The 22,901-nt window shown below is 34.2% G+C and overlaps 1 protein-coding gene and 1 long non-coding RNA gene across 3 annotated transcripts in view; both read right to left on the bottom strand.

Moving 5' to 3' along the window:
* UBE2E2 (ubiquitin conjugating enzyme E2 E2) overlaps window positions 1–22,901 on the bottom strand; it is a 286,680-nt gene that overhangs the window by 119,637 nt on the left and 144,142 nt on the right. The window lies entirely within an intron of this gene.
* Window positions 4,131–12,915, bottom strand: LOC118601617. Its single transcript, XR_004950377.1, has 3 exons — window positions 12,904–12,915; window positions 12,111–12,113; window positions 4,131–11,352 (listed from the first exon to the last, which is right to left on the bottom strand). It is a non-coding gene; the product is annotated as an uncharacterized LOC118601617 (long non-coding RNA).

Below are 22,901 nucleotides of genomic sequence, written 5' to 3'. Positions count from 1 at the left end.
AGAACAAGATTCTGTTTGGTACAAAGGCAGTATTCTATGTGCCTGGAACAGTGTCTGGCATATAGGAAATGTCATTCAATAATTACTTGTTGAATGTGGGTACAAGTCTTTGCCAAAAAGGTGTATTTATTTTTGCTTCCATTAACATCATATCACATTTATGAAGAGGATACCAGTTAAAGGAATCAAAAACTGAAAATGTAGTGTTTAATACTTTCAGTTGCAGCATAACCAATAATCTTTTATCATGATATCAATGTTTATTCTTATAGGACCACACATAAGGTTTATTAATTTCATTATGAACTGCAAGAAAAAATAGCAGAAAAAAGTCTGTATGTTTCTGTTATCTGGAAATGAATCCATATGTAAATACATATCTACAGAGTTGGTAGGAAAAGGACTTTTAAAAGTATTTAAGTTAACTTTAATTAAAAATAAAATATTCAAAACTGTGAAAACTACTACTAGATTAGGGCTAAATAATAGTAAGCATAATTCTTGAGTACTAAACTTGCTGGAAAAAGAAAGAAAAAAGAGACTATATTAGAATTGTAGAAAGATTTATAGTAGCAATTTATCATCGAAACAGCATAACTAGTACATCAATATATGCGGTTACAGAATAAGCCTTAAGCCGCCTAAATATAAAACTAAAAATTATCTCACCAGATGTAAAAAGAATTCTCTTTAAAGTTGAATGCGATAATCGTTTTGAGAAATTTGCTTTTAAATGCTGATATTATTTGTTATAATTTTGGCTTTTGCTTTTCCTCCTCCCTTTTAACTATTATTCATTCAAATAAACAGAATACTTTGCACTTTATGAAACCTTTCACCTCAGTCTTAAAGCACTAATTAATTAAGAATAAGCTATTTATCCTAAATTAGGATAATCAGAATTAAGGAAGGCAAAGACTCCTGCTTTTTTTCCCTACACATACCATTTTGGAATTTGAAACTGCCACTGATATAATTACTGTATTTGATAAAACATATGGAATACTTTACAGAAATTACTGAAAAGTTGACTTGCGGGTATACTTATCCAAATCTTTTGGATTGAAAGTTGTACATAATTACATGATCATGATTAGTAGGGTTTATCAACATGCTTTTCAGTTAATTTATGACTCTTTGTAAGAGTTAATTTAGTATTTGTATATCATAATCTCTACTTGCACTAAAGTACGTAGGCCAACTTGGGTCATTGAAAATAAGGCTTTATTTTCACTAAGTATCACAGAATTGCATTTCTGTAATATCATCATTTATGATAACAAAACAATCAAATAAGGCCTTTAATCTCCAGCTTGTGAGGCTTAATAATTCAAATGGGTACTACCTGAGAACAGGAAGTTTTTTTTTACATATAGTGGTTAATGCAAATAACATGGTTTTCAGAGACTGAAATCTGTTTATACTATTTAATTTTTACTGCAAAGCTCTTATTTTGTATTTAAGAGGAGATCCAAAAATATGTCAGAAGTGATGATTAATCTGTAAACTCCATTATGCAATTTATAAAATAGCTCTATTAAATACATTTTCTAAGAAAAGGACAAGAAAATTAATGGCTGATAATACACCACAACTCAAGATAAATTAGAGAATTTTTTAGTGATTAGATTATATCTCTAGTAAGCATACTATACTATACTCATGTCATTTCCCTAGATTATCAAAATTGGAGACTACATCTCTTAATGAGAAAAGGGACAATACTAACAAGAAAATAATATAAAAAGTAAACTAATAGTCTGGTTATTCAAATTTTTTAATCTATTAAGTTATGCTAATATCCTGCACATATTGAGCTCATAAAAAAATTTGCTTATTTTATTTTAAACAGCAAAAACCCATCTCCACACTGGACTCAATATGCTACAATATAGCATGACTCTTTAGTGCAGAGCAACAATTTTCAAAACGTGATCCTGTAAGTTATTAAGACTTCTCCTTATCTCCTACCCTTACTCCAAAGAGAAGGAGGATATATTAGTGAAAAGGATTCAGCTTTGTATTCCTACTCTGGACAGACCAGCCCAGCTTTTACATGTTTTGGAGTTTTGGTTCAAATTTTGTTTAAATAAAGGATTCCATAGCTTAAAAAAAAAAAAACACAAAAACTGCAAACGATTTGCAAACTGATTACTTTCTTCTTTTATCCATTTTCCCCCCTCACCCACTGCCTCTTACATTACACATTCCCCACACATACCCAACAGCAACACAGAGTAAATGAAAGATTGGGGTTGGGAGGTAAGAAAGGGCTGAGAAAAGGAAAGGAAGAGATGGTATGAAATTCACGCTAAATGTTACCATCCTATCCAAGCTGAATATACACTGACCCTAAAATGCCTGAGCAGATTAAGAGGTATGACTCTACATTAATAAAATTTGTTTTCGAGAGCTATACATAAATATCACTGTCACTTAAACGGTTGCCGGGCTCCATTAACACATGTAGTCTTTGTCTCTTTATCAATAGCGTGAAAACAGTGACAGTGAGGACACTAGAGTTTCTAGAAAGCCAGGCAGAGCGCTGTCATTATCTTTGTTCACATATCCATTGCTGCTATGAGAGTAACAAAAAATACATATATTTATTGACTATTTTCTTTCAAAAACTTTAAGAAAAACCCAATTCCATTAATGTAGTAAAAGAAATATTCTCAAATAGTTTTTTCAATGCCTCACAAGTTTCTGGAAACATATTAATACTCTATTAGCCTGCAAAACTCTCCAATTAATTCACAAGGCTCTATTAAACATCCTTCCCACAGTGTTTAGACAATACATTTAATTATTATAATGATACAAAAATATGTTGGCTATTAAAACATTTTTTGAATACTTAGATTCACCTAGAAATTTTCTGGATGATTCAGAAACTAATATTCAGGGATTATTCCTGCCATCCTCAAAGAAATTAGATTCTTTTTCAGACAGGAAGGCTATATATATATACACACACACATATACATATATGTGTGTGTGTATATATATATAAATTAGTTTTAATAATCAGATTTTGCTTTTCTATCCTTACACACAAAAATAGTTAATTCCTATGGTAATTTATTTGTGAGGGTAGAAGCAGAGGAAGGAGAAATAGGAGCAATAATCTGGGGGAAAAAAGTACATCATTAATTAAAAGAGAATAAATGGATTTAATGTTTCATGTGAGAATACGATATATGAATATTAAAGTTAAAACATTACAATAATAACTTTTCTTCATTAAAAGATAAAATAAGCATCTCAGGATCTATTTATTCTGTTACTCATAAATAACACCTATCTGCTATGTGCAACAAGAAACCAAAATGACAGCATCTTAATGAAAAGTCTCTTCATAGATTTCAAAGAATGTTAAGTGTAGTTAAGCAGTCTGTGTTAGTTACATGACTGAATACATTAGTGGAAACCTAGTAAGAGCAAGGACTTCCAGAACAGACCTCAGTTTGAATTTTAGCTTAGCCATGACTTTAGGCGAGTAATTTAACCTCTTTGAGCCATACATTTCTCACATACAAAACATGCGCTTACATTGCAAGGCTGCTGTGAGGATTATAAATAATGTGTGTAAAGTACCCACTGTAGTGCATGTAATAGGTTCTTAGTAAAGGTAAGGAAATTAAGTCTTTAGTTAACTGATTCTTTAATAAAAAATTAGAGGAAAAACAAGAGGCTTGCAAACTATGGTAAAGTTACCTCAGCTCCAGTTAACATAAAAATTAAAGAGAAAAAACCATAGTGATAAAGAATTTTAAGCAATTCAATCCCAATGTCAGTAGATAAGAAATTGTAAATAGAAGATTCTTGATACATTTCAGTTTAGCTGAGAAACCTGAAGGCTGGCTGGTGGCAATCATTCTCTTGGGCAGCCTGCACCTTCTCCCACTCAACCCTTCAGTAATGACTTCCAATCTCTTTACATGCTAGACCAGAAACTGAAACGCTCATTTTAGAGACAGATGGGATTTTAGAGACCATCTTGTTGAATCTCCTTTTTTCAAGACAAGAAAGCACACGTACACACACACACACACACACACACACACACACACACACAGAGAAAGAGAGAGAGAGAGAGAGAAAGGGAGGGAGGGAGGGAGGGAGGGAGGGAGGGAGGGAGGGAGAGGGGAGGTTAAATGACTTGGTTCAAGTATCTAGAGCTACTTAAAATCATCAGAATTCAGCATTCCCATTTCCAAACACCAACTAAAAAGCACATCTGTTTTAATAGTATTCCAGTTAGGTTTAAAGGAAAAAAAAATCCTTACCTATAGAGACACATACTAAATACTAACAAGGAAATGCTTGAGATTTGCTTTATTAATCTGAGGTGAGGTGGCGGTAGGAAGAGGCATAGTTAAAACACAATCGGCCATATGTTGAGAAATGTGATGGGAAAATAGGCTTCATTACACTAATCTCCTAATTTGTATATGACTAAATTTTCCATAGTCAAATGGTAAAAACATGGTGAAGGAGGAAAGAATGAAACAAGTGTTTATTTTGGCTTAATTATCCATTCATACTAATGAAAGAATTGATGCTATTATTAAAAAAGGCTTATAAGTAAACACGCATTGAAAGTTGATACCAACTTAAAAATTACATCTACCAAATCGCAGATGTAAAACGAACTCCGCTAAATATAAATCAAATTTTTTTTTAAATTTAAAATTCACATATTTCTCTGAACTTCATTATTTTAACATCCCATCAGAGTACCTTAGCTCTAGCTGAAAGAAAATGACACCATTTTATATACTTGACTAGGGTCCTCTTACACAATATATCGATTTGGTTTTTCATTCTCAAATGAAATATTTTGCCTGTAGCAGGGGAACTTTCATTAATGGTATACGTTGCACAAGACTGTAAACAAAAATGCTCATTAATCCAAATAATAGAATTAAAATTCATTTTACTCTTCTAAGCTAGAAGGAAAAGACATCAAATTCAGTATTAACTAAGGCAAACACAGGAAAATCAAAGGTATTCCAGCCAGTCAATATTTCCTCTCCACCAAGGAAGGCTACTCAGTCTCTTATTGGAGGTGATATCTCACTTTACTGGTTCTTTAGTGCCTGATTGTAGATAAACGAACTCAGTTAGGAAATCATTTGTACCTTAATACAATAACTGCAACCGTTTGCTATCTTTTTGTTAATGTTGTACTACAAATTGTATATCTTTTTATTATGTCTTAGATTTATCTGGCTGAATACAGAAAAGAAGCTCCTTAGAAATTTATGTCTTCTTTAATTTGGTATTTTCTGTAGAGTGTGGCAAAGTAAATAACTGCAGAATTAAATAAAAGTATCGAATCGTGCTTATCTTTCCAAATTAGTCAGGGAAGAAAAGCTTGAAGTTAAACCCTTTAATATCCACTCACTCTCAACACTCTCAAAATTCTCAGTAGTGTCCCATTCCCACTATTCAAGAGGTCGACCGCCAGACTCAGTAATGAATAAATATACTAGCAATGCAAGCGTTATACAGATTACAGCTTCAGTCTGTTATAAAGTAATTAACAGCAGTTATAAGTAAAAGAAGACCAAGAACTCTTATCTAGGCTGGCAATATATTAACTGTCATCCTGATAAGAGACAAACAATTGTTAACCATTAAAACAAAGTATGACAGAAATGGACATATACTTCCATATTAAATCTTGAGAAAAGGTTATGTGTATTAAGAAAAATGAAATAGCAGGGCTCAATTTTCATAGCCTTACTATAAAAATAATAATAAAAATATGAGACAATTCCAGGTAAGAACTTTTTAAAATTATCTTTAGTTCACATCACAATTCGTAGCTAATGTACTAAACCTCCAAGATATCTATAGTGTTAGAAGTGGAATATAAACTGGCTTTAGTTAAAGCACTAGCTATGAAACTGTTCTATCTACAGTTGGGAGAATAAAGCAATTACAGCTTCAGAGACTTTAAAGCTTTAACTTTGAAAGTTGAGATTCCTTAACATAGAAGGGACCTTTTAAACAAGAATTGCAAACCAAAGCATATTCATCATATATTGTAAGCATACACAAAGAGAAAAACCAAGCCTTTAAGAATAACGTACTGACTTGCCCAGTATGAGAGTGTTCTCTCAATTTTGAACGTAAAGGTCAGTATTTACACAACAGCTAAACAGGGACCTAGAGCTTGATGATTCAAGAATCTCAAGATAAGAAGGAACTTGAAATGTAATGTTGCCTAAAATCTTCATTATACCAGAAACAGATTTCCTCAACAGCTTATACACTTTCTGGTCTGCTCTAATAGTTAGCGCTTCCTTTAACTGAGTAAAATCTGCCTTCTTGTAGCTTTCACTCACTAGTCTCTGTTCTGCCTCCTGGAAACAGATATAACGAGGTGAATCTCTCTTACACATGACAACTCACAAGTATTTGAAGTAGCTCTCTGTCCCTTCTCCAGGCCAAACAACCCTAGTTCCCTCAAAGACTTTTTCTTTATTCCTACAAAGAACTGAGGTCCTAGTAGACTCCATTATCAGTCACACAAACTGATAATTGAAGAATATCTAGTCATCAGACACACATGCTTGTTTACCTCCTCAATAGTTTTAAAATTTCAGGAAGATGCATGGAATCTTGGCTTCTCTTAAAAAAAATGGCAGATGTGGCAAAACTGGACTAGTGACAGTGAACTGCAGCTGAGTAATGGCAGAGTAGAGGGCACATTCTGCTCCAATAAACCACTGCCTCCCCACCATTAAACTGTCATTTCTCAGAAAGAATCTACCTACCCTTGCTATTTAAAATAGCCATTTTATCTCCCCTTCTTCTTTATTATGTTGCCAATGTTTACCTTAAATAGCTAAGAAAAGAACCTCTTTAAAAAAGTATCTTTTAAAGACCCTACTATTCTGGGATAATATGATCAACAAAAATACCAACTTCTACTTATCTCCCTTGATTTGGAATACACATGCAATTTAAAAAAAATTATTCTTTCATTCATTCATATCACATAATATCTAATTAGTTGTTTTTGGCAGCACCAATAATGTTTTGACTTAGTGACCAAAGAATCTCCTGGTCTTAAATCAACATTGGTAAACAAATCTCCTGCTACCATTATACCATATTTCTCTCATTCAATAACTGTGTCATTATGTAAGAAAGCCAAAACTGGTGTCTTGCTTTTATTCCTTTTACGTTTCATCTTTTGGATAAACATAAGACCATTTCCTAAACCAGGTAATGCTAGGCTGTAATAGATATGTCATTACCTAATTACATAAGAGTTTGTGTCTACCACAAACATGTACTAAAATATTTTCTGCTGCATTTCTGTCTAAATGATTTGAAAGTTACAGAGTCACGTATCATTTAGTTAACCTCCAAGTAAAACAGAAACACCCTATATAACAATCCTTATGAGATGCTTCAACATTACTAATTCACACATTAAAAGGCAGACCAAGCCCTTTTGGAAGAGTTTTAACTCTCAGAAAAGTACTCCCTAATATTAAACTTAAATTGTGCTTCCTAAAATGTTTGCCCTCAGTCATTTGAAAGCAAAATAAATAAGGATGGTATTTCTTCTACATGATCCACATAACCTTCTTTTTACATGTCTGAAAACAATTCCTATTATCTTCCTCAAATTTACTCTGTTCCTAACTAAGCAACACATAATTGGGGATTTTGTGGGCCTAATTGCAAAGACAGAAAATATACATGTAAAGACTGCTCCTTTCCCAGAGAGAAGGGAAGCATGGGGAGAAGACTTCATAAAAGAAGATTTAAACTAAACTTCAAGAATATATAGCGACAGATATATCATGAGCCAAAACTTAGTGAATAAATAATCTTGCCTCTTTAAAAGAGGTTCTGGTACAGATAGTGAAGAATACTATAAAGACATGTCCTGGAAGTTTTAACTATGAACATCATTTGTCCCTATACTACAGATAAAAGGAATAGTAACTGCAGATTATAGGGCACTGTTCATTAGAACTGGTTCTCGTCTGCATTATTCTCTAGTGCTTTCGATTACTTTAAGCCTCATTTCTAATACAAAAGAGCCTCATATAGACTTTATATATAATCTTAAGAACATATGACTCTAACTATGATATTGTCAATTAAAATTATTTTTCCAAATCACATAACCATAAAACTTGAGACAGAAAGGACCTCTTTTGTAAGCTTTCTAATCCAATTCCTTCATTTTATTAAAAAAGAAACATAGTAAACAGTTATAGAGTCCCTTCTGGGAAATCGGATCCATTTATACCTTCATTAAATATTTACTGGGCTCCTACTATGTGCAATGCACTATGTTAGATGCTACAGAGGTTACAACATAAAGAGACCCTATATTTAAACGGAAACAATTTAAATATCTAAAAGTAGAAAAATGGTTAAATTATAATACATTCATATAACAGAGTATAAAATCATTAAGAACTATATATGAATATTTTTACTAAGTAAATGCTCAGTGAAAAAGCAAAATAAAAAATTAATTTTATGTAGTTTTTATTAAAATTATACATATAGAGAGAATAAAGTCTGGAAAGATATCAACATGGTATCGATTATCTCTACATGGTGAGATTACTGGTGTTTTCATCATCTTTTTGCATCTTTTTTATATCCAAATTTTCTACAAGGAGATTAATTTTCATAATCAAAGGAAAAGTTTTATTTATACTATCACTGACAATCTTATTACAGTCCTATCTCAATAATAAGTAAATATCAAATTAAGGAATGATAGATATGAATGGACACAGATCATGTCCTCAAAAAGCTTACATTTTACAGAAAACTGGGACTAATGTAGATAATGATAATTCAGGTTAGAAAATCATAAGTTTTATAGCAGATGAGGGCTACCTCTTCTAATGTTTCATCATGGACTCCCTCCTAAGCATGTCACCTGTTAAATGCCTAAAAAGTATTTTGTTCATTTGTTTTTGTGTTTACGTGCCAAGACTTAACAGCCTACCAGAAGATAGGCATTTTGTCAGCATCCATGCAAGTCTGACTGCGGTTCTGAAACCTCTTAATGGAGAAGTGAGGAAGACGTCCTCAAGATTCTGCAGCCCCGAGAAAGGAGGTGGGGAGGGAGAGGTTCCCCACTATGTGGTGCCATGCAATTCAAATCAGCTCAGCAGGTTCTGGAGAGAAGCAAATGTCAGTGAAACCAACAATTCATTCATCCAACAAATATTCCTTTATTCAGCGCCTAATATCTGCCAGATGTTGCTATACCAGGCACAGTGTTAAGGAGAAGGGGCATGTCTCTGCTACCACAAAGCTCACAGTCTGGCTTAGGTTTCTCTCTCAAGACAGTGCACAGAAGATGAATGAAAATCATCTCTGCAAACCCGCTATAAATCAAAACACAAATTCTCAAGCAACACCTGTAACTTCCCAGGTGATTCTGACCAGGCACTTCCCTATGTTATCTCAAGTCCTGAGTGGCTTCAATTCTAGGCATTGCCATATTGGACCTAAGGGCGATCTGGCAAGAGAAAGTGTGTCACATGTTGACAACACATCATTGTACAGGTAGAAAAAAAATCACATTCTGAGGGTGAAGCAGTGGTAACTCTTCTCTGTATTTGAAACATCTGAATAGCTAGAGACCGTAAAGCTCAAGAGTTAGGACAGGCACAGTTGAAAACTAACATTTGTGAAAGTGAAAATCAGGAAGACTAGAAATAGGTGCTAAGGCCTTTAATCTAACATCTTTACTGCCAAGGGAATTTTAACCATATTAAAGTATCATTTGCAAAGTAACGGCATGACTTAAATACTGCTAAATCTGGCACTTAGAGTCATTACTGCTGTAATCATCACATCTTTTCCCTCTACTGTTGTTCTAAGATTTCAGGGAGTCTATCTACATGCTAACATGAAAGATCTATCATAACAGTTATTTTTAACACCTCCAGAAAATAGTCTGTTGTTGAAAGAATGCCTCACTTAAGATCTGCTTTTCAACAAACAACATTTTTTCTTTTTCAGTTACTGTCTTAGCTGACAATTCTGTACAAGAATAATGTAACTTCAGACATACAGAAAAGGCTTCGATTTTTATTTATAGGCGTATCTTGTTTTATTGTACTTCATGCTATTTCATTTCGCAGGTGGCCTGTTTTTTACAACTGAAAGCAAGCAAAAAGATGAAAACTGGCTTTATTGCATATGGAGGTCTGGAACTGAACCCACAATCTCGATGAGGTATGCCTGTACTAAAATGACCCCTGAGAAGTCAGTAAATTCTCGTCCATTATAAATCTAGGATTGACTAAATTTATGGTTATATCTCATTTGCAATTTTCTTTAAATACTAAATGCTGATTTCAGACATTTTTTATCTGTGAATCACATTTTACATCATTACCCTGTGATATATCCATATATAACTGAAAGAAATGTTTCACAAATAATACTTATTACATGCAGTGTACTCCTATTCCATCCCATCCTAAACTATGGTTAGCAAAAGACGTTGGTCCTGCTGATTTGATTTCACAAACCACTAACTGATCAGATTTGAAATCTGAAAATATGTCAATATAGACATATGATATATTTCTATGTTCAAGTTACCATTTGACAAACCTAATCCAGAATTACCACTCACAGTGTGGTTAGCTTGTGAAAATCTCTATTTAGAATTTTAACTCCATAGGAAGCTTGATCCAATGTCTTTACCTGCATCCAATATCTTTATCTGCATCTCTAAGAGACAGTTCACCTATAAACATAAAAGATCTTAGCAATGAATTTTTTGGAGGAAATAAAACGGCATTCAAAACATGTGACTGGCTGGAAATATCACATAAGCTCCTCCACCCTTGCATGAGCGGAGTAGGATTTTATGGCAAGTCCAGAAGAATAACACCTTTTGAGTTACATCTAAGATCATGAAAGTCTTCAAGTCTTGTTCCTGTACCAAACGCCCTCCCTCAAACTAAAAAATTCTGATGCCTAATCAGACGAGAAAGTCAGCTGAGCCTACCATCAAAATGTTACTTCCTTTGCTTAGTGTTTGTCCAAATACATTTATAAGGACAAAGCAAGGAATTTACCGGCCCATGAAAAAGGGTTTGGTGATTATTTTTGTGTCTGCTCCTAATGAAGTTTATAAGTGGGCAAATGTGGTCTGAGATTTCAGTTCACTTGAAGCACGGCTGTAACAGTTAACGAAACAATCTGAAAATATAAATATAAATGACCAAATTGGTTTGGGTAAATTTGAATCAAGAAGGTCTTCTACTTTATTTGTTGCCAATATAATTCTCATATAATACACAAATCAGCATTATTTCAGCAAACACTTAACTTCTTTGAAATATGTTTTAAGTTACAGAAAGAAATCATTAGCAAGTAATTCTTCAGGTCTTGAAATAACTACTGTCTCAGTTTCTTTTCAATGAATGATTTTACTATATTCTAATACAATTTTATACAAATTTTGTTTTTCAAACTACGGATGTCGGATTTTGTACTGAACTAAAATTTGGCATACAGAAGAGGAAAAAAGAATGGAAGGAAATCGCCTATACTGAAAGAGTCAGGAAAAGCTTCATTCTATCAAGGAAAAAAATCTAATCTCAATGGAAAATGTATTAAATGAGTCCTAATTAGCTTCTAAGTTGTCAAGTCAGAGTTTAATTTCGGTATTGTAATATGAAAGATACATTCTTTATAACATTAGAATATACATTATTAAAATGAGATATTACTTTAAAAATCTGCTTCACTTTCTCATGTAAACAGAATGTACATTTCTCATTTTTAAACTTTTTTTTTTTTTTGGATAGAAATCCTTATTCAAAGGGATCTAACCACCATGATTGAGTTCCTAGTATTTTAAAACTGTACGGCAGGAACACTTTATTCATTGTGGTATTCCTAAAGGGTGTAGGGAGTCCCAGCATTTTCTGAGGCTAGGCTTGAATATTGTTTCTGTAGCTTATATGTGTGTAAAAATTTTTAAGAAGTTATACACATACAACCATATGCAGTAAAGTGCTATTAAAATATACTTTCTAGTTGCACCACACATAGATGTTAGGGATAAGTAACACTATGAAAAGAACATCCTCAGCACTATTGCTCAAAGTTTGGTTTTCAGACTTATAGTAAATTAAGATTCTCCGGGGTTTGGGCCTGACAATTAACATTCTTCAACAAGAAATATGAGATGTTATTGAGTTACTAAAGTTTGAGAACCACTAAATTAAAAGTTTGTGGAAAACACACACATTCAAAACATCTTTGAGTTTTATGCTACTCCACACAATTACTTCAAAGGAAAAAAATGCAATGTGTTGTTCAATTCAATCAAACAAATACATGAAATTTAAGTGGGGACACAAGTAAATCTCCAAAATAGTTAAGAACAAGGTAGGTATGATTAAGTACTACAAATTTAATATGAAATATATTATACCATCATTTCTAAGGAAGTAGTACAAAAAGGAGACATCGAATGAAGGGGAGTTGGTAAAAATTTGGTTTTGTAATAGAGGTAAGACTAGAAATGACCAAGAGAGGAAAAGCGTGCTTCAGAAGGCTGACTTAGTGTCAACATTAAAAATAAATCAGCTGGAACATCAATTAAGACGCGTAAGCAGTCGCCAGGCTGTGAGGTGCTAGGAGCCTGAAGGAAGCTGATGCCAACGAGTATGGGAAGAAATGGTGAGTAGATACAAACTTTGGAGAAAGAATTTATAGGACTTTCTGTATGACTTAATGCAGACGATGTAGACATTCCCAAGAATAAAGTTCTTGTGAGAGACAGCAGTGGAGAGACATAAAAATGGAGATGAAGCTATGAGCAAAAGTTGAGAAGTAATAGATTAAGTTGTTACAGAAAGGCCCATCCATTACGGAAGAGAACACATGAAAGAGAAGCAAAAGGCCAATGGCTGAGCTTTGGTTAATGCTCTTTAGAAATTAAAGAGTAACCCAAGTCCAGAGTCAAAGAGGAAGTGGTTGGATAAGGGGCACAAAGAAAGAACTGCATATGGAAACCAAGGAAAGAGTGAGTTAAGAAAGAATGGGCCTGTCATTGTACAAAATGTACAGAAATATCGAGAAGAAAAAGAGATTTGAAAATGTTACTTTAAAGGTCAGCAGGATCACACAATTTTTTCCTCCCAACACGTATTAAAAGCAGAAGAGAGGGAAAGATCTGAGATGGTAAAAGAGGTGACAGATGTCATTTCAGATACATGGTTCAAATTTGCTTAAGCCTACGTCAATCAGTTGGCAATACCTATAACTCAAAATGAAACCTATACCCAGGACTCCCTTCTACCAACTATTTGGATATCTGCTGTCACAATTATGAATTTCTTTAATCTAATTATTTGGTTAATGGCTTTCGCCCATCATAGGGCAAAGTAAAATGAAGAGAGTGCAGAAATATTTAGCAGACACTGTATTCTTCCTCCATCTTTCCCTATGTCCTGGCCCTGTCAGCACTTCTATTCCCTCAAGTCCCTCACGTGCGTTGCTCTCTGCTTCAAAACCAGCATCTCAAGGAGCAGATTAAGCTGAAGAACTAATTCAAGATTAAGCTGAAGAACTAATTCAACCCCTGAATTGAAAAAAAAAAAAAAAAAAACAATGATTTGACGAATCGCCCCTCACTAACCTTTCATAAAAGACCACAGGAAGAAAATGCTAACCTAAAGAATACACTTTTAATGGTTTTACCTCAACTGTTACAGCATGGGTGAAAAGGGGGTGAGAAGAATTTAGTTGGGAGGAAGACTCTTAGGATCCTTTAAATTATACCTGGTGAATGATTTCCTGTTTCATGCATTCTTAAAGGCAGCCCTCACTTGAGACAAATTCTTTTGCCCTCTGGAGAAACCAGAATTATATAGCAAACCTATAAAGTTAAAATTAACAAGCTGGCTAATCCAGGTAACCTTAAAATATATTTCATGTGGGAAACCTTTCTTAAATTCAATTTTCTTTGTCTACTAGATTTGGACAGAACCTGATGCTATTTTAATATGGCTTCCTTTTCTTGAGGAAAAAAATGTAATAACAATAATTAATAATATATATATCCATAAAGAACATTTTAGAAAATACAGATAAAAGGAGGGGGAGAAAAGGTGCCCAGACACAACTTTTATTGTTATTTTGGTGTATTTCAGAAGGAAATACACCAAAGCTATGTAGCCACCTCCCTTCCTCCAGTTAACAAATAACGAATAACATAAATCTTTCCACGTTCATATATATATAATCTGCCTATTCATTCTGTTAAATAGATATGCCATAACTTACCTCACCAAGTTCTCACTGCCAGAAATGTAGGCTACTACTACACAAAATGCTACATGACTAGCCATGGATAAATATCTTTGAGCACCTGTCCAATTACTTTATTCCTAATTTTAGAGTCACAGGATTTACACATCTTAACTGCAAGCTAGAAAGACTGTACCAATTTACAGTTTCACCAACAGTGTATGATGATGCCTATATCCCCACATCCGTGACGAACTGGGTTTGATCTTTTTAATCTTTGTCAATCCAACTGGTCAAATATGAATATTTGGTTTTCTGATTCTGTCATTTTATCATTTGGTTTGGTTAATTAAAAATATGTCAAGTTTAAAAATGCAAATGAAACCAAATTTATAACAACAGTTAGAGATTAATTATTCTCCTTGTAGAACTGACTGGTGAATGACTGAATTAACCTGTCAGTTTGGTGCAGATTAGTAGTCTGCCATGACACAGTAACTGCTTGAGCTAAAGCCAACCTTAACTGGTCAATTTGTAAAGTTTACCTAGATGTAGATTTTTTTTTTAAAGGGCTAATACACTATTTCTTGAGGTACTGACCCTCATTCGTTGAACCTGTAACTTTCTTTTGCCAAAAAATGATAAAAAGAAATCCACATTATGAAATTTAACTTGGAAAATATGTAATAACATCTACCTAATAAGCCTTAGAAGCTGAGAATGATGCTGTACTTGAGAACCTTCCCTGAGTGTTAATATACTGTCCCCCCACTCCCATTATTCAATGTTCCCATGGCCTCCTCTTCATAGAAATGTTATGCTGTTTCTGAAAGCTCAAAAGAAGAGAGTAATTTACATTTATTTACTACTTGTAGTATACCAGCTACTGTGTCAGGTGCTTTACAAGTGTGTACTGGTTCACGTAGACAGATGAAAGATATTTCCTACTCACAAGAAATGGGATCATCATGTAGATTGACTGTCTCAAGCCAGCAAAGTCTCCCTTGACAACCAGAAGGGCCAGTATGAGTTTCTCCAAGGTTCATTACAAAATTCAAGCAAGTATCAGATTAAAAAGTTTTTTCCACACTATATCAATTTTATAAATGTGGAATTCTTTGTGGTGAGGTGTACAGTGGGACAAACAAACATTTAGGTCCTGTTTATTCTTTTTCAAAACATAGATAAATGGAATGAGTCATCTGTTAGAAGAGTTCTTATGGAAGGAAGTTCCAAAGGTGAGTTACAAAGGATTTTACTCATGAAACATATAAAAGAAAAAATATAAAAATCAATATAAATAAATATGTGATTTAAACAGAATATATACACATATGCATCCATACAGCTTTCTTGAAAGCATAGCTGCTAGTTATAATGGAATGATCACTCGTGTGTTCACTTACACATACTGAATGCTGATGTGTACCAGGCACTGTGCTAGTAGCTGGAGAGAATCCCTGACCTTAGGGGCTACACAGCATTACACAAGGAACCACTTTCTAGTGGCATGCACAGGATCTGTGGGGACACAGAGAAGGTAAGTGCAATTTATTTCAAGAAATGTCTATGCTAAACCTAAAGAATGAGCAGGTTCAGGTAAAAGAGTGGAGGGAAGGGGAATTTCCAAGCAGAAAAAATGGAATCTTTTTCAACAAAAGGTGAAGAGAATATTAGAAGTTTAGGGAAATCAAGTAGTTTAGACTGAGTCTTAGGGGGCAAGGCAGGGTAACAAAGTACCAAATGACTATGGCTGGACTGATCTTAATGACCATCGTTGGAATTTGAAATTTAATACTTTCAATCTCTTCTCTGAAAGTTTATAGTTAAAATATTATTAGGAAAATATAAGGTCAAAGGGGTATTATCTATATTGTACAGAAATAAATATGATATAATTTTCATAATAATAGCTTGAAACACTTCTTTCTGTTACAAAGCAGAAGATAATTTTTCACCTAATACTACCACATGATGTGCTGAAGTTTAAATTAACGTTTCTCTCACTACCTATGATGTAATATTTAGTCTATTTTGTTGGGTTTTCCTTAAAATTTCCATCAAATTGGCTAATAGCTATATAATAAAAAGCAATGATACTCAAGTTTTAGCTGCATCAGAATCACTTGGCAGGCTTGTTAAAACACAGGTTTCTTAGCTCCCTGCCCAGAGTTTCTGATTCTGTAAGTATGGGGTGGGGCCAGAAAATTTCTAGTTCTAACAGATTCCTAGGTGATGCTGATGTGGGGTTCCTGAGAACACGCTATGAGAACCACAGTACCAGAGTATCATGTTGTAAGTGTACTTGGATAAAAGGCATGAGATAAGGGGAGTTGCATTTTCTAACATCTTGAAGAATTGACATTCCAATCTTCCTGTTTGAATTTACTGTTCTAAGACTCAGCAGGAATTCTAACAGCCTACTTCTCTAACTTCACAGTGGTTAAATAGTTTTAGCTTTTCAAAAATGACTAGCATGAAACATCAGCTGAGAAGAGTACTGTGCCTTTGAATGCTCTCTAAAACTAATTTAGTCTTGCTGCCGCCACTATTACTAAATGTAACTATATCCTTTCGAAATGCTCTACTGTACAAATAAGCTCCTTTATAAGGCAAAAGGATTTTTAACATGAACAAAAATCGTTGCTTCAAAAACACAGCAAATATGTAAGATAGTGAAAAATGGAAATTAACAAATAACTACAATGCATTTTATCAACCATAGCCAACCTTTACATACATTGTTATGCTATTTAATTATGTGATTATAATAGGTAATTAATTCTGCATCATCTGGGGAGGGTTTGTCACTTCCATGAACACAAGTTGGATACATATGGGGTCACCACTAATGTTGCATGTAGAGGTGTGACAAGTGCATATCTCACCCTTTCACAGGCGTCTGCCTACACTCATCCCCAGGCACATGGGTGAAAGAGAACCAATTATACAGTACAATCCACTTTCCATTAGTCCTGAGAAAGTAAAGCCAATCGTTGGAAATGGAGCCCAACAAATAACACCATCAGAATCATCCTCATTAATTATGAAGTATGATGAGAAACACATTTATGATGGTGTAATAATCACTAACTTGCTTTGGGTACTGTGGCTATTTAGATCTAACACCATCTTACAAAAGCAAAAATGAAGCATTACTCCAAATACAACAGCCTGTTCTGTGGTCAAGTGAAAAATCATTACTGATTTCTGACAGCAATATTTATAATCCCTGGGGAGTTATATGACCTTATGCGTATTTACTAATGTTTGATATTACATCCAAGTAAAACAAAAGAACAAAAACTAACAAGCATACTCCAAATAACAAGTTTACTCCTAAAGGAAAAGAGAATGAAACTACAGTACTGGCAAAATTCTGGTAAGTTTCTGTGAATTGTGACTCTTAGATATAGGCCATATGGCCCAGCTGGGTGCTGCTCTAGTGAGCAGCTCTCATCATCATCAAAACTCTGCTCCCAATTTCCAACTCTGGTGTTAAATTGGAAAAATTTCATTTCTAATTCAGGTCCTGTATATCTGACTATAAAGACTGATGACCTACAAGAACCAGCTAACAGAGTCATGCACTTCAAAAGAGCTAAAGCCTTACCCAGGGGTGGCACATTTACCAGCTTTAAACTTACATCTAACTTGGTTAGAAAAAAGTCCTGCGGGAAGCAAACCAGCAGCATGTATTTTAATTTAAAGATTCAGATGTCCAGGGTGACAAGATTTAAGGATCGTCTTGATAAATTATATCAATTTTTTGACAAAGTATCTAATCCAAATCAATATGAAATGACCTTCCTTAAAAAAAAATTTATGAGCACAAGAGAGAAAAGCTTTATTTCTTTAAAGACATTGTAAAAGACTGATGACTTGATCCTGAGGCCACAAATACATATCTAGCTTCAAATAATCCTTTTTCCACAAATGTATAAAGCATTTATTTATAGTCTGTTTCTAAATAGCCTTGCCTCACTAAATATAGAATTGTAAGCAAAATTAGCTCAATTTATGCTACAAAAACACTATCATGACGTGCTAGCATATTTTTACAGATTCTTTATTAAGATTACATACTATCTCTTACATATAGTACCTTCGATTTATGCAGGGTTCCAGAATCATGTGAAGACCTTATACGCTCTTCACCCAGACTCAGACTGTTTGAACCAGGAACAACTTTGAAACTTTAATAAATGATAATATCACTCTGTCTCCCGCCAAAAAAAGTGCAAATGCACATACATGTAAATATCTGCATTAATTTTAGAATATCCCCATACCCACCAGGGGTTCTATAAACTCCAAATTAAGAACTGCTGAAGTAGGATTATGATAGAATCAGAAATCTCTGGAAAATAGATTTTTTTTTTAATGTTTCTGTATTATCAGTAATTATTTCCAAGAGGGGCAAGGGAAGGCATAGGTTAAAAGGCGTGACATTTTTAGGTTTTATGTGAGATATATAATGAAGTTTAGGAATGAAATGGTATGAAGACTGGTATTTTCTTCAAAATACTCCATTACCAAGAAAAACAAAACCTTTATAAAAGGTAGGAAGTAGAATGCAGAGGAGACAGATGAAATAATATGGCCAACATGATGGCAGAGGAAGCTGTTGGGTACATGGGGGTTTAATCCTCTACTTGTGTGTACATTTGGACATTTTCACAATTAGCTTAAAAAATTTCAAAACGAACCTCCCAGCTAATAAAGACACCAAGATGTTGAGACATCATTTTACATTTGCAGACACTGAGATCCTAGCCACAATCACAGAATCAGAGAACAACCAAAGAACTAAGGCTGTTTCCACTATATAAGGTTGTCTCAGATCTCACCTGAGTCTTTAACTTCTTTCCAAAAGAAAAACAGAAAAAAATGACAGGTTAGTTTTAGATAAGGGCTCTTAGAAATAGGAAGGAAGGAAGAGAAGAAGGGAGGGCGGGAGGGAAGGAAAATAAGATATGAAGCTCGATACCCACTTGCATAGTGGACACATTCTCCTTTTCGGGACATTTGAAAAGTCAAAGTTCTCCATAAAAAAAGAAAATATACCATTCCTGATGACACCCTTTAGAGAGTATCTTAAGCATGTGAAGCTGAAGAAAAAAAAAAAAATCTCCAAAACAGTTGGGAAACTTGGGAAGAAAATAGCCCATGAATTCAAAATATCACTAAGTATGGTTGCTTTAAGATTTAGAATGGGGTTTCCTGCTGACCTTTTTTCCCCTGTGAGGGCACTGACTTTATAAAGAAGCTATGCCAACAGAGATAAGTGAATTAAAGTGAATACTCTGTGGCATCGTTTAGCAGGCAATTCATCATCAGGGAAGTCTCAAGTACTGCTGGCTGAATTTTAAAGCACTTTCTCCAGTCAAGTCTGGACATGCACGCTTCTGGGCATACAAATTTTCTTTAAGTTGGCAGGAGAATTGTTTCCTCATTTCATCTCTCTTACAGTTAACTCTATTATGGTTAGGGAAAACAGGGTTAGCTGGGATAGCCCCACGAATAATTTTTAGAAAACTCATTTTAATGTTAGTTTCGATCTCCTCTTTAACCAAAAACTTTTAACCTAACAACCCATAAATCATCAAACTTATTTATCTGAGCTTTATTATGCCCTACTACTCTGTAGTTTCAACCGGATGAAAAATAATAAATATTAAAAACTCCTACTAACTAAACAAGTTCTTTAAATTTGTTTCTCATTTTCCCCAGTAACTCATAAATTAGCTATTATTCTCACCGTTTCACACATAAGATAATGGAGGTTTGCTCAGAGAGTTAAAGAAATCAGTCTGAGGTCACACAAGTAGTGACAGAGCCAGGATGTATGTGGCCTACCCTTTCAGTGTGCTGCATCATTTCTACAAAGAAGAAAGAAAGAAAGAAAATAAAAAAGGAGTTGGAAAAGGAAGGCAGCAAAAGAAAGGAGGGAATTGGAAGATACATTAGCAAATCTTTGTGAACTGGATGACCCTGGAAAGACTGTCTTACTTTTTGAGTCTGCCTTCCAGGCAGCCAATATAGGACTTTTAAGTGATCCGATTTTATCTCAAGTTGTCTTTATTTGTTTTTTTAAAAATAAACTTAATTTACATCCTGAGATGATCTTCAAGAAGGAAAGTGTCATTAAAAGAGGCTGAGATTTTAACTTGGCCCTAATTATGGAAAATTCAATAGAAAAGTCAAATCTTTTGAGTGACATCAGAGACAGCTCTGCCATGGAATTTCTGTTATTCTGATCTAGACTTGTGTTGGGGATAAAAAGGTATCTCCAAACAGTGAATTACACAATTTTACGAATGCCCTACAAAATGACTAGTATTAATAGGGACTATAAACGTTCCTAAGGTTAAAACTAAGTAAAATCTGATAAATGAACTTGCCTATGTCTAACTCAGACCTGCTTTTCTTTCTCCTGTGCTTCCACAGTCCCATTATCAACACTCACACAACTGAAACCCTGAGCATCTCTCGACAGCTCTACTTTCTTTTCACTTATTACATTCTTTTTAGAATTCTTGAGGAGAGTCCTTAACAGAATTTCATGGAAGAAACATGACCTGAAAAAAGTCATAACTCTGCATAACCATTTGCCAGTACCAAGATTCCCTACTAACCAGTAAAAAGAGACAATGTGCTGTAGTTGAAAATCACTCCTGTGCGACAGAAGACCCAACACTTTTGATTGTTACTCTTCCACTTACAAGCTCTGGAACTTTGGGAATAAAGAAAGGCATGTTTCATTCTTATGATCAATGAGGGAGATATTATTCATATTTTGTAAAGGATACAAAGGCTCAAAGGGTTAAGATACCTTGCCCAAGCTTACAAAAAAAAAAAAAAAAGATTTGGAATTCAAATCTAAATCTGACTACTACATCATACTGTTCCATGAGACTCCCCATCTAAAAAATATTTAATAAAAATATCCAAAGATTTTGTTTAGGAAACTGCTGCTGTAATACATTCCGCAAAAATGCACCAATAATAGTAACAGCAACTGTCAATTAAGTGCCACACTTAATTTCAGCATCAGAAAACACTTCAACACCTGAGTCATAGTATATTAGCCAGATTTCATAATGCTAACAAAGTGGCTAAATAGAGTAGTGAGAAATAAACTGTGGTAAACTAGTCATATCTCAGATTTTCCTGTATTCAATATATCCAGAACTGCATAATATGACAGTGCAGAAAAGAAACAGAAATTTAGAGGGAAATTCTCTCTACCCATTGCCATAAGAGTATGAAGCACAAACAGGCATATTAGGCTTGGCAAACACTGAATGCTAGAGTTAGTGATACTCCCATGTGACACATAGCAATATTTTGGCTAATGGCAGACCACATATATGATGGTGGTCCCACAGGAAGAACCCCCAAGAAAATCAGAGTCAACGGCTTAATAGAAGCTTTTGCAGATCTCAACATGCTCCTTGAAAAATATGAAAACATAGACCTCTATATCAAAAGGTTTTCATTAATAGAGAGGAATGTTCACAGTGCATTATCTACTTAGGAGCAAATTGATGATTTAAAAAGAAAAAAACAAGCAAACCATCAAGTACATATTTATGGAAAGGGTGCCTCAAGTAGAGCCTCGGGCAGATCCTTCAGGAGGTGTTCCAGAAGAAGGCATCACCACAGGTGATTACAGCCGCCTGTGTGTTATTGCCCCTGAAGACTTTCTAGTGGAATAAGATGTGGAGGTGGAAGGCAGTAATATGGATGACCCTGACCCTGTGTACGCCTAGGCCAATGTGTTTGTTTGTGTCTTAGTTTTTAACAAAAAAGTTCAAAAAGCAGAAAAAAACTTTAAACAGAAAAAATCTCATAGAACAAGCATATAAAGAAAATATGTTTGCATAGCTGTGAAATGTGTTTGTTTTTTCAGCTAAGTGTTATGAAAGAGTTGAAAAGTTAAAAAAAAACTAAAGTTTATAAAGTAAAAAAGTCATAGTAAGCTAAGGTTAATTATTAAAGAAAAACATTTTTAAAATAAATTTAGCATAGGCTAAGAGTACAGTGTTTATAAAGTTTACAGCAGTGACAGTAATGTCCTAGGCCTTCACGTTCACTCACTATTCAGTCACTGACTCACCCAGAGCAACTTCCAGTCCTGCAAGCTCCATTCACAGTAAGTGCTCTATATAGGTGTACCATTTTTTATCTTTATACTTTATTTTTATTGTACCTTTTTTATATTTAGACACACAAATACTTAGAATTATTTTACAACTGCCTACAGTATTTAGTCAGTAACATGTTGTATAGATTTGTAGCCTAGTAGCAATAGGCTGTACCATACAGCCTAGCGTATAAGCAGGCAATACCATCTAGGTTTGTTCAAGTGCACTCTATGACGTTCACACAACAAAATCACATAATGACACATTTCTCTGAACACATATCCATGTCGTTAAGTGATGCATGACTAGATCTTAAACATGAAACATAAAAAATATGCTTTTTAAATTGCAAAAACTGCTGATTTCAACAAAAATCGATGCAAAAGAAGGTACTTGGGGCTGCTATAAATTCACAAAATAATTAAAGAAAACCAGTGCAAAGTCTTAACCCATTACATGTTTAATTCT

This window comes from Rousettus aegyptiacus, unplaced genomic scaffold, assembly GCF_014176215.1.
Source record: "Rousettus aegyptiacus isolate mRouAeg1 unplaced genomic scaffold, mRouAeg1.p scaffold_m13_p_4, whole genome shotgun sequence".
In the NCBI taxonomy this organism is placed as follows: domain Eukaryota; kingdom Metazoa; phylum Chordata; class Mammalia; order Chiroptera; family Pteropodidae; genus Rousettus; species Rousettus aegyptiacus.
Note: the sequence above shows the minus strand (reverse complement) of the source record. Positions and strands in the feature narration are given on the sequence as shown.